Source organism: Triturus cristatus, chromosome 4_1, assembly GCF_964204655.1.
Source record: "Triturus cristatus chromosome 4_1, aTriCri1.1, whole genome shotgun sequence".
NCBI lineage: Eukaryota > Metazoa > Chordata > Amphibia > Caudata > Salamandridae > Triturus > Triturus cristatus.
The window spans coordinates 1,170,826,492-1,170,838,534 of NC_140585.1; positions in this window are offsets into that span (position 1 = coordinate 1,170,826,492).

Consider the following 12,043-nt stretch of genomic DNA (forward strand, 5'->3'; position numbering starts at 1 on the left):
CTGCTTTAGAGCCAGAGAACCAGGTCAGCAGAGCTGCTCTAGAGCCAGAGAACCAGGTCAGCAGAGTTGCTTTAGAGCCAAAGAACCAGGCCAGGAGAACTGCTTTAGAGCCAGAGAACCAGGTCAGCAGAGCTGCTCTAGAGCCTAAGAACCAGGTCAGCAGAGCTGCTCTAGAGCCAGAGAACCAGGTCAGCAGAGCTGCTGTAGAGCCAGAGAAACCAGGTCAGTAGAGCTGCTTTAGAGCGAGAGAACCAGGTCAGCAGAGCTGCTTTACAGCCAAGGACCAGGTCAGCAGAGCTGCTCTAGAGGCAGAGACCCAGGTCAGCAGAGCTGCTGTAGAGCCAGAGAAACCAGGTCAGCAGAGCTGCTTTAGAGTGAGAGTACCAGGTCAGCAGAACTGCTTTAGAGCCAGAGAACCAGGTCAGCAGAGCTGCTCTGGAGCCAGAGAACCAGGTCAGCAGCGCTGCTTTAGAGCCGTAGAACCAGGTCAGCAGAGCTGCTCTAGAGGCAGAGAACCAGGTCAGCAGAACTGCTTTAGAGCCAGAGAACCAGGTCAGCAGAGCTCTTTAGAGGGAGAGAACCAGGTCAGCAGAACTGCTTTAGAGCCAGAGAACCAGGTCAACAGAGCTCTTTAGAAGGAGACAACCAGGTCAGCAGAGTTGCTTTAGAGGCAGAGAACCAGGTCAGCAGAGCTGCTCTAGAGCCAGAGAACCAGGTCAGCAGAGCTGCTTTAGAGCCATAGAACCAGGTCAGTAGAGCTGATTTAGAGCCAGAGAGCCATGTCAGCAGAGCTGCTCTAGAGGCAGAGAACCAGGTCAGCAGATCTGCTTTAGAGCCAGAGAACCAGGTCAGCAGAGCTGCTCTAGAGCCAGAGAAACCAGGTCAGCAGAGCTGCTTTAGAGGGAAAGAAAAAGGTCAGCAGAGCTGCTTTAGAGCCAGAGAAACAGGTCAGCAGAGCTGCTCTTGAGCCAGAGAACCAGGTCAGCAGAGCTGCTTTAGAGCCATAGAGCCAGGTCAGCAGAGCTGCTGCTCTAGAGGCAGAGAACCAGGTCAGCAGAGCTGATGTAGAGGGAGAGAACCAGGTCAACAGAGCTGCTTTAGAGCCAGAGAATCAGGTCAGCAGAGCTGCTCCAGAGCCAGAGAACCAGGTCAGCAGAGTTGCTTTAGAGCCAAAGAACCAGGCCAGGAGAGCTGCTTTAGAGCCAGAGAACCAGGTCAGCAGAACTACTTTAGAGCCTAAGAACTAGGTCAGCAGAGCTGTTTTAGAGCCAGAGAACCAGGTCAGCAGAGCTGCTCTAGAGCCTAAGAACTAGGTCAGCAGAGCTGCTCTAGAGCCAGAGACCCAGGTCAGCAGGGCTGCTGTAGAGCCAGAGAAACCAGGTCAGCAGAGCTGCTTTAGAGGGAGAGAACCAGGTCAGCAGAACTGCTTTAGAGCCAGAGAACCAGGTCAGCAGACCTGCTGTAGAGCCAGAGAAACGAGGCCAGCAGAGCTGCTTTAGAGGGGGAGAACCAGGTCAGCAGAGCTGTGTGAGAAGTTGGCCTGGCATATGCTGGTCACTAGTTAAAGTGGCCACCTTGCACCAGTCCAATTCGACTATTATGGTAGATAGGTTTAAGACAACCTTTTAAAGAAAGCTATCCTAGTGGTCGCTGTGGAGAGCAGCCTTCAGGCTAAGTCTCTGAGGAATGTAAAGCAGCTTGTTTTACCTTATAATCTCTTGAATTACCAAATGAAAGGACACCACACAGGTATATATATCAAATGTCATGTGATCAAGACCCGAGTGGGGGTTGAAACGCGTAATGGTGGATTTGCTTGGCTTGAAATAAAATTGGAAATTGCACAGACTTTTGTGGTCCGCTTTTCGTCCTTTGGTCCTTGGAAGACTGGTGTCGGTGGCGAACTTCATTTATATATCAAATGTATATGTATTTATTTCTAGACACACTCTACTAATCTCTTTATGAGATTAGAAGCCAGGAACAGATTCAAATATCAACGTTTCACAATAAGTTAAGCACAAATATGGCTGGGGCCCTAGGGGCGTACCAGACCAAATACTAAAAAAATGGGTGAGGAATGTCGACTTGCAAAATGACAAGGCCTAGGGCCTGTAGAATTGCTGGGGCTTCACTACTGCAGTGAAAGCAGGTAAGTAACAGACCCACGGGAGACGCATGCAGTGTGTGAACACAGCCGCGGGTTCCCTATTGATTTCAATGGAGCAAGTCGCGGTTTGATTTTTAAAGTTTTAGGGTACTTCGAGGAAGTCTACAAGCAAGCCACTTACAAGGTATGTAATTTGAGGGCCAACACACACTAGGGCACCAGAATGCATGAGTTAACTCACCCAGGGAAGCCGGGTGCATAGGTGTCTTTTGGTGTCGGGGAGCGTCGCTGTTTTCTATGGAGACCAAAGAAGACTTGCTGCTTGCGGCGACTGAAGAAGTGTCCAGTGGAATCCAAGGGTGGATTCGAGATGCTGAAGACCTGAAAATTGAAGGGACAGTGCTCACAGTCACCTGCCAGTGACCCGGGGCTAGGAAGATGGATGCCCACGGATGTCGGGTGATTTCAGGTGATCAAGGGTGTTTTGACTCTTTGCTCACGAGATCCAGGAGAGATCGATGATGACCAGCAGCTGGATTCAGAGTGTCCCATGACGTCTGCAGCTGATGGCGGTGTCGGCAACCGGATTGGAGCCAACAAGCCCTGGCAACAGCAAGTCTCATGTAGGGTGAAGAAAGTCAATGGTGCAGACCAGCAAGGTCTGAGGGACACACCCAGCAAAGGTAAGTGAGGGCAGGCCTGAAGTAACCAGGGGAGCCCTTTGAGTTGATAAGAAAGTCTTCGGGGGACCCACAAGCCAACAGGCAAGGGATCACAAAGACGCCTCTTGAGGAAATGCTTCACAGGAGCCCACGGTCACTCGGGACGGAGTAGGCCTCTGATTTTCGCTGCAAAATCTGCTGGAGGCTTGGGCCACAAATGGTCCAATGTACAAGTTCCTAAAGTGTCGTGAAGGGGTTGCACTTGACAATGGTGCACGGTACCCGGGTATTGTTGTTCCTCGTCACTCGTGGGGTGCACTCATCTCAGCTCTGCTGGGGACTCACAATGGCCGTCGAGAAGTCAGGAAATCCACTTCTGGGGCTGCAGGGACTTCGGACTCTGGTGGGAGCGGGAAAGTTTGCGACCGTTGATTCAAGTTTTTGGTGCCTGCCAAACAGGGGAGTCACTCCTTGACTCCAAGGGAGATTCTTCTGTCTTCCAAATGTAGTGGAAAGTCGAAGAGCCAGGATTCTTCTTTGTAGAGCATTGTCCAGGGTTATCTACTTTGCAATGGCAAGGTTGGCTATCTTATAATGAAGATAGGGGAGGGATTAGCTCTATGACCACTCCTCTGTGAGGTCAGGGTAGGGGGTGGTTACACCCACTTCCCTTTGTCCAGTTTCATGCCAGAGCAGGGGCAGGTAGCCCCTGAACCGGTTTGAGCTGGCATATGCACAGAGGAGCCTACTACTCCCCCAGTGCAGGACTTCAAAGCACTCTAGGAGTGCACCCACCCAGCCCCAATACACTAAATCCTGTCTGGAAGGTGGTGACACCTCCCTGTGACAGGATGCCTTTTGTTGGGCTTCCTCCACTGCGAGTTTCAGTCAGCAGCAGGAGGGCAGCCCAGTGTCTGTGCTGGTGGCATCCATTTTGTGATGCCAGGGCTCTTTCAGATTTCTCTCATTTACTACAGTGGGTACATGTCGTCCCCTCTAGAAGGGTGCGACCATTCCCACATCATGGACTGATGTGAGGGTACGATTCCAAGTTGTTTGACACCAAACACGACATGTTTTGAGGCAGTCATTCCAAAGTTAGCATTATAATGCACTTAAGAGTATATGATTTAACCGCATCCACAAACAGCCATAGAGAATAGACTCTGGTAGCTGCAGAGGGGCCCTGCTCATGCAGAGGCACCCCCTCACATTGTAAACCAAGCACCCTGCCCTCAGGATTGATAGGGCCTGCCATAGGGGTGACTGATAGGTTTATATGTGTGTGTACGGTGAGATATAGGAACCTATACCTCTGTGAGGAGTGCTAACACTACCTCACTCAGGCTGCAGTAGCAGGCCTGTGGTGTCAGATTTAGTCTGCTGCCCAGGGGTGGCATAATACATGCTTCAGCCCCTGGTAGGCCTGTGAAGTGCCTATGCCCTTGGTACCTTGGGTACCATATACTAGGGGCTCATAAGGTACCACAGTATCCAATCACTAGTGCATTTAGTATGCACTCAAAGTTGTTTAGAGAGAACAGAATGACTGGGGCCCTGATTAGCAGGGACCCAGCCTGACTATAGCCAGAAACCAGTGTATACATCAGAAAAAAAGTGGGGGCAACAGAAGTGCAGATCCTACTCTCCTGTCACAACCCCCCCAAACGCTGGGAGATTAAACCAACCTTGACCAGTTGAGTCTTCATGTTCTAAGTGGAAATACCTTGAGAGTCCATCTGCATTGGCATGTTGGGTCCCAGGTCTATGTTCCACTGTATAGTCCATCCCCTGTAGGGAAATGGACCACCTCAGCAGTTTAGGATTTTCACCTTTCATCTGTTTGAGCCATAGAAGGGGCTTGTGGTCAGTCTGAACTATGAAGTTAGTGCCAAACAATTATGGCCTCAGCTTCTTCAGGGCCCACACCACAGCAAAGGCCTCCCTCTCTATAGCTGACCAACGTTTCTCTCTAGGGGTCAGCCTTCTGCTTATGAAAGCTACTGGCTGGTCTTGACCTTCATCATTAAGTTGAGACAGTACAGCTCCCACACCCAGCTCTGAAGCATCTAAATGCCTTTTGACAGCTAGCTGTCCACTGAACCTTTTTTGGCATTTTCTTAGAGGTAAGCTCATTTAAGGGGGTCACTATAGAGCCATATCCCTTAACAAGCCTCCTATAGTACCCAGTCAGGCCGAAAAAGGCTCTAACCTGTGTCTGGGTTGTTGGAGCTACCCATTCCATTATGGTCTGGATTTTGCTCTTCAATGGTTGAACCTGGCCTCCACCTACAAGGTGGCCCAGGTACACAACCTGACTCTGCCCTATCTGGCACTTAGTGGCCTTGATAGTGAGGCCTGCTTTTTGCAGGGCCTCCAAAACATTTCTGAGGTGGACCAGGTGATCCTGCCAGGTGGAACTAAAGACAGCAATATCATCAAGATAAGCTGAGCAATAGGTTTCCATACCAGTCAGAACTTTATTCACCAACCTCTGAAAAGTGGCAGGTGCATTTTTCAAATCAAAGGGCATTACCACAGAGTGATAGTGCCCACCACGGGTTGAGAATGCTGTTTTGGCCTTGGCATCATCAGCTAACTTGATTTGCCAGTAGCCAGCTGTTAGGTCAAATGTACTGAGGTACTTGGCTGAGGGCAAAGTATCTATTAGTTTATCTGCCCTGGGTATTGGATAGGCATCAGTCCTGGTGACTGCATTGAGGCCTCTGTAGTCAACACAAGACCTCATTTCTTTCTTACCACCCTGGGTATGAGGTTTAGGCACAAGGACTACTGGGCTAGCCCAAGTGCTATCTGAAGGCTCAATCACACCTAGTTCCTACATTTTCTGGACATCAGTCCTGATACAGTCCCTGACATGGTCAGGTTGCCTGTAGATTTTACTCTTGACAGGCAGACTGTCTCCACTGTCCACCTCATGGGTGCACCAGGAAGTCTGATTTGGGGTCAAGCTAAACATATGTCTAAACTGTTGCAGAACTTGTCTGCACTCAGTTTGCTGATGATCAGTGTGGCTGCTTGCCAAAGCAACACCATCAACTGACCCATCATCAGGGTTCTGTGAGAGCAGGTCAGGGAGAGGGTCACTCTCCTCTTCCTGGTCCTCATCAGTTGCCATGAGCAAGCCCATGTCTGCCCTGTCCACATATGGCTTTAATCTGTTGACATGGAGCAGCCGAAGGGGGCTCCTGGGAGTTCCAAGATCCACCAAGTAGGTGACTTCTCCCTTTTTCTCAACAATTGTATGGGGGCCACTCCATTTGTCCTGGAGAGCTGCTGGGGCCACAGGCTCCAACATCCACACTTTCTGGCCTGGCTGGTAAACAGTCAGGACAGCTTTTTGGTCATGCCAAGCTTTTTGTAATTCTTGGCTAGCCTCAAGGTTTTTAGTTGCCTTCTTCATGTACTCTGCCATCCGGGAGCGGAGACCAAGTACATAGTCCATCACATCCTGTTTGGGAGGTTTGAGAGGTAACTCCCAGCCCTCCTTCACCAAACATAATGGGCCTCTGACAGGGTGCACAAACAGAAGTTCAAAAGGGCTGTAGCCAACCCCCTTCTGTGGGACCTTCTTGTATGCAAACAGAAGGCAGGGAAGTAAAAGGTCCCATTTTCGCCTAAGCTTTTCTGGGAGGCCTTTAATCATTCCCTTTAGGGTTTTGTTGAACCTTTCAACTAACCCATTGCATTGTGGGTGATAGGGAGTAGTGAACTTGTAGTTGACACCACACTCCTTCCACATTGCTTTTAGATGCCCTGACATAAAGTTTGTTTCTCTGTCAGATATAACCTCCTTAGGGAAACCCACTCTGGAGAAGACTCCAATGAGGGCTCTTGCCACTACAGGGGCTGTAGTGGTCCTGAGGGGAATTGCTTCTGGGTACCTGGTGGCATGATCCACTACCACCAGGATAAACCTGGGCCCAGATGCTGTTGGAGGGTCAAGGGGACCAACAATCCCAATCCCTACCCTTTCAAAGTGAACCCCCACCAAAGGTAGTGGTATCAGGGGGGCCTTTGTTGTGCCACCTGACTTGCCACTGGCTTGGCAAGTGACATAGGAGCGACAAAACTCCTTGGTGTCCTCTGAAATGTGTGGCCAATGAAAATGAGGGACAAGCCTGTCCCAGGTTTTGTTTTGGCCCAAGTGTCCTGCTAATGGGATCTCATGTGCTAGGGTCAAGAGGAACCCCCTAAACTTCTGAGGTATTACCAACCTCCTGGTGGCTCCAGGGGTAGCATCTCTAGCCTCAGAATATAGGAGTCCCTCATCCCAATAAACTTTATGGGACCCATTAGCACTCCCAGCAGCCTCAGCAGCAGCTTGCTGTCTGAGGGGTTCAAGAGAGGGGCAGCACGGTTGCTCCTTACTCAGATCTTCCCTGGAAGGTCCCCCTGCCCCCAAGAACTCAACCTGACCAGGCTCAAGTTCCTCTGGGGCAGTTCCTTCTTCAGGCTCTGCTTCTCCTCCCACAGGAAGAGAATCTGAGATCTGAGACAGAGGGGAAGGCACTGCCTTAACCCTACTGCTCCTCCTCTTGGGTAGCATCTGGTCCATAGTTTCAGGATCCAGAGCTGGTTCAGCTTTATGCATTTTGGCCTGTGACCTGGTCACAGAAAATACCTCTGCAGGTATGCCCAACATCTCAGCATGAGTCCATAATTCCACTTCAGACCAGGCTGAAGTCTCCAGATCATTGCCCAACAAACATTCGACAGGGAGGTCTGCACTGACTACTACCTTTTTGAGGCCAGTTACCCCTCCCCAGGAGAAGTTCACAACTGCCAGACTATGGTTGGTCCTGACATTGCTTGCATTGGTAACCTGGTACATTTCACCCAGGATGATCTGTGCAGGGTCCACTAGATCCTCTGCCACCATGGTGACACTAGCACCTGTGTCCCTGAATGCCAAAGCCTGTTTGCCTTTTATTATAGGCTGCTGTTTGTACTTGCCCAGATTGCTGGGGCTCGCTAGGATGGACATATCAAGGTCTCCCTCACAAACTAGCAATGCCTGTGTTGGTACTCTGACTAGGCCAGAGTCCACATCAGAACCCAGGGTCAACCCTACTACACCCTTATTCTGATTACCACCTCCACCAATAACTGCACTAGGAGGAACAGGTGCCTTAGGGGCTGGAGTGGTGGTGGTTTGGTCTTTGAACTTGGTACAGTCAGAAGTCCAGTGCCCTTTCTGTTTACAGAATTTGCACCAGGGCTTCTTTTGGCCTTTTCCCTTTATAGACTGTGAATCCCCACCAGATGCAGATTTTTGGGGCCCTTGTGAAGACTTCTGGTCTTTTGCCTTATCCCCACCTTTATCTGAGCCTTTAGGATCTTGCTTCTTGGAGTCACCCCCTTGGTTCTGGGTTTCTGCCTCACCCTGGTTCTGACCCATTTGTCTGCCTTCTTTCCCAATTCTTGGGGAGAGGTCAGATCAGAGTCCACCAGGTCCTGATGCAACAACTGGTTTTGGCAATTATTAAGGATCTGTTCTCTCATTATAAAATTATACAATCCCTTAAAATCAGTAACTCTACTACCAACCAGCCAACCCTCAAGAGCCTTGGTTGCACAATCAACAAAGTCAGTCCAATCCTGAGTCTGTGCTTTCTGGGTATCTCTGAACTTCAACCTGTACTGTTCAGTGGTTAAGCCAAACCCATCTATTAATGCACTCTTCAGGGCTTCATAATCATTAGCATCGTCTTCTCTAACAGTGAGGAGCTTTTCTCTACCTTTATCAAAAAAGGAGAGCCACAAGATTGCTGCCCACTGTTTCTGAGGGACCTGTTGAACTTTACAGGCCCTCTCCATAGCAGTTATCCATTTGTGGATATCATCCCCACTCTGGTAGAGGGGAACAACCTTGGACAGGTTCCTATGGACTGGAATGTTATCTCTGCCTCTAGGGACACTGTTGCTGCCACCAGGGGTATCTAACCCCTCTTTTCTAGAAGCTCTCTGGAGCTCAAAGGCTTCTCTATCTAAGGCCAATTGCTTGGTTCTGAGGGCAAGCCTAGCTTCCTCATACTGGAGCATCTTGTACCTTCTTTCAGAGGAGGTCTCCCTATGGAAGTAGGAGTTCCTCTGATGGACAGAATCCTTGTCAGAGTGATATGAGTGGTTAGATTCCCTTGAAGGGCACCTAGGCCTCTCTTCCACTCTGCCAACTCTCTTAGGGATAATTCCTCTGTCCTTTGCAGACCCTTGTGGGTCTGGCCCTTCAATCACAGACTCCAGGTCAACTTGATTTTCATCATCAGACGCAGAGATTGTGGCTGACCCACCCCCTGATCCAGATCCACCAGCTTCTAGAGCCAGTCTAAGATCATCTGGTACTAGTAGATTTATCAGGTGCTGTGTGGAGGGACTCTGTCCTAATCCCAGGTGTCTTGCAACACACATGGCCTTCAAGTCAAAGAAGGTCATGTCCTTATACTGGGTTGGGTGGACCCACTGGCTCCATCCCTTGAGGACATTCTAGTGTTATGCAGTGTTGCACTACCTACACTAGTTTGCGGCCTACTGATCCTAGCTTGAGCTGTAGCAAGGGTGTGCTATCCCTTCACAAACAACTCTAAGTTCAGTAGAACTTATTGATACTAAGCTTGACTTTATATGTACCTTGAGTACCTTAAGTGGTTTTCAGTTAGTAATTCAAATAGAGATTTTCTGGTAAAACAATGGCAAACTGGAATCCCACACGTTGCCCACCAATGTGAGAAGTTGGCCTGGCATATGCTGGTCACTAGTTAAAGTGGCTACCTTGCACAAGTCCAATTCGACTCTTATGGTAGATAAGTTTAAGACAACCTTTTAAAGAAAGCTATCCTAGTGGTAGCTGCGGAGAGCAGCCTTCAGGCTAAGTCTCTGAGGAATGTAAAGCAGCTTGTTTTACCTTATAATCTCTTGAATTACCAAATGAAAGGACACCACACAGGTATATATATCAAATATATATGTATTTATTTCAAGACACACTCTACTAATCTCTTTATGAGATTAGAATCCAGGAACACATTCAAATATCAACGTTTCACAATAAGTTAAGCACAAATATGGCTGGGGCCCAAGGGGTGTACCAGACCATATACTAAAAAAATGGGTTAGGAATGTCGACTTGCAAAATGACATGGCCTAGGGCCTGTAGAATCGCTGGGGCTTCACTACTGCAGTGAAAGCAGGTAAGTAACAGACCCATGGGAGACGCATGCAGTGTGTGAACACAGCTGCAGGTTCCCTATTGATTTCAACGGAGCAAGTCGCAGTTTGATTTTTAAAGTTTTAGGGTACTTCGAGGAAGTCTATAAGCAAGCCACTTACAAGGTAAGTAATTCGAGGGCCAACACACACTAGGGCACTGGAGTGCATGAGTTACCTCACCCAGGGAAGCCGGGTGCTTAGGTGTCTTTTGGAGTCGGATCGCGTCGCTGTTTTCTATAGAGACCAAAGAAGACTTGCTGCTTGCGGCGACTGAAGAAGTGTCCGGTGGAATCCAAGGGTGGATTCGAGATGCTAAAGACCTGAAAATTGAAGGGACAGTGTTCACAGTCACTTGCCAGTGACCCGGGGCTAGGAAGATGGATGTCGGGTGATTTCAGGTGATCAAGGGTGTTTTGACTCTATGCTCACGAGGTCCAGGATAGATCAATGATGACCAGCAGCTGGATTCAGAGTGTCCCATGACGTCTGCAGCTGATGGCGGTGTCGGCAACCAGATTGGAGCCAACAAACCCTGGCAACAGCAAGGCTCATGTAGAGTGAAGAAAGTCGATGGTGCAGACCAGCAAGGTCTGAGGGACACACCCAGCAAAGGGAGGTGAGGGCAGGCCTGGAGCAACCAGGGGAGCCCTTTGAGTTGATAAGAAAGTCTTCGGGGGACCCACAAGCCAACAGGCAAGGGATCACAAAGACGTCTCTTGAGGAAATGCTTCACAGGAGCCCACTGTCACTCGGGATGGGGTAGGCCTCTGATTTTCACAGCAAAACCTGCTGGAGGCTTGGGCCACAAATGACCCAATGCACAAGTTCATAAAATGTCGTGAAGGGGTTACACTTGACAATAGTGCATGGTACCCGGGTATTGTTGTTCCTCGTCACTCGTGGGGTGCACTCGCCTCAGCTCTGCTGGGGACTCACAATAGCCGTTGGGAAGTCAGGAAATCCACTTCTGGGGCTGCAGGGACTTCATAATCCGGTGGGAGCGGGAAAGTTTGCGACCGTTGATTCAAGTTTTGGGTGCCTGCCAAGCAGGGGAGTCACTCCTTGACTCCAAGGGAAATTCTTCTGTCTTCCAAAGGTAGTGGAACGTCGAAGGGCCAGGATTCTTCTTTGTAGAGCATTGTCCAGGGTTATCTACTTTGCAATGGCAAGGGTGGCTATCTTCTACTGAAGATAGGGGAGGGACTAGCTCTATGACCACTCCTCTGGGAGGTCAGGGTAGGGGGTGGGTACACCCACTTCCCTTTGTCCAGTTTCACACCAGAGCAGGGGCATGTAGCCCCTGAACCTGTTTGAGCTGGTATATGCACAGAGGAGCCTATTGCTCCCCCAGTGCAGGACTTCAAAGCACTCTAGGAGTGCACCCACCCCACCCCAATACACTAAATCCTGTCTGGAAGGTGGTGACACCTCCCTGTGACAGGATGCCTTTTGTTGGGCTTCCTCCACTGCGAGTTTCAGTCAGCAGCAGGAGGGCAGCCCAGTGTCTGTGCTGGTGGCATCCATTTTGTGATGCCAGGGCTCTTTCAGATTTCTGTCATTTACTACAGTGGGTACATGTCGTCCCCTCTAGAACGGTGGGACCATTCCCACATCATGGACAGATGTGGGTTTACGATTCCAAGTTGTTTGACACCAAACACGACATGTTTTGATGCAGTCATTCCAAAGTTAGCATTATAAGGCACTTAAGAGTATATGATTTAACCACATCCACAAACAGCCATAGAGAATAGACTCTGGTAGCTGCAGAGGGGCCCTGCTCATGCAGAGGCACCCCCTCACATTGTAAACCAAGCACCCTGCCCTCAAGATTGATAGGGACTGCCATAGGGGTGACTGATAGGTTTATATGTGTGTGTATGGTGAGATATAGGAACCTATACCTCTGCGAGGAGTGCTAACACTACCTCACCCAGGCTGCAGTAGCAGGCCTGTGGTGTCAGATTTAGTCTGCTTCCCAGGGGTGGCATAATACATGCTTCAGACCCTGGTAGGCCTGTGTAGTGCCTACGCCCTTGGT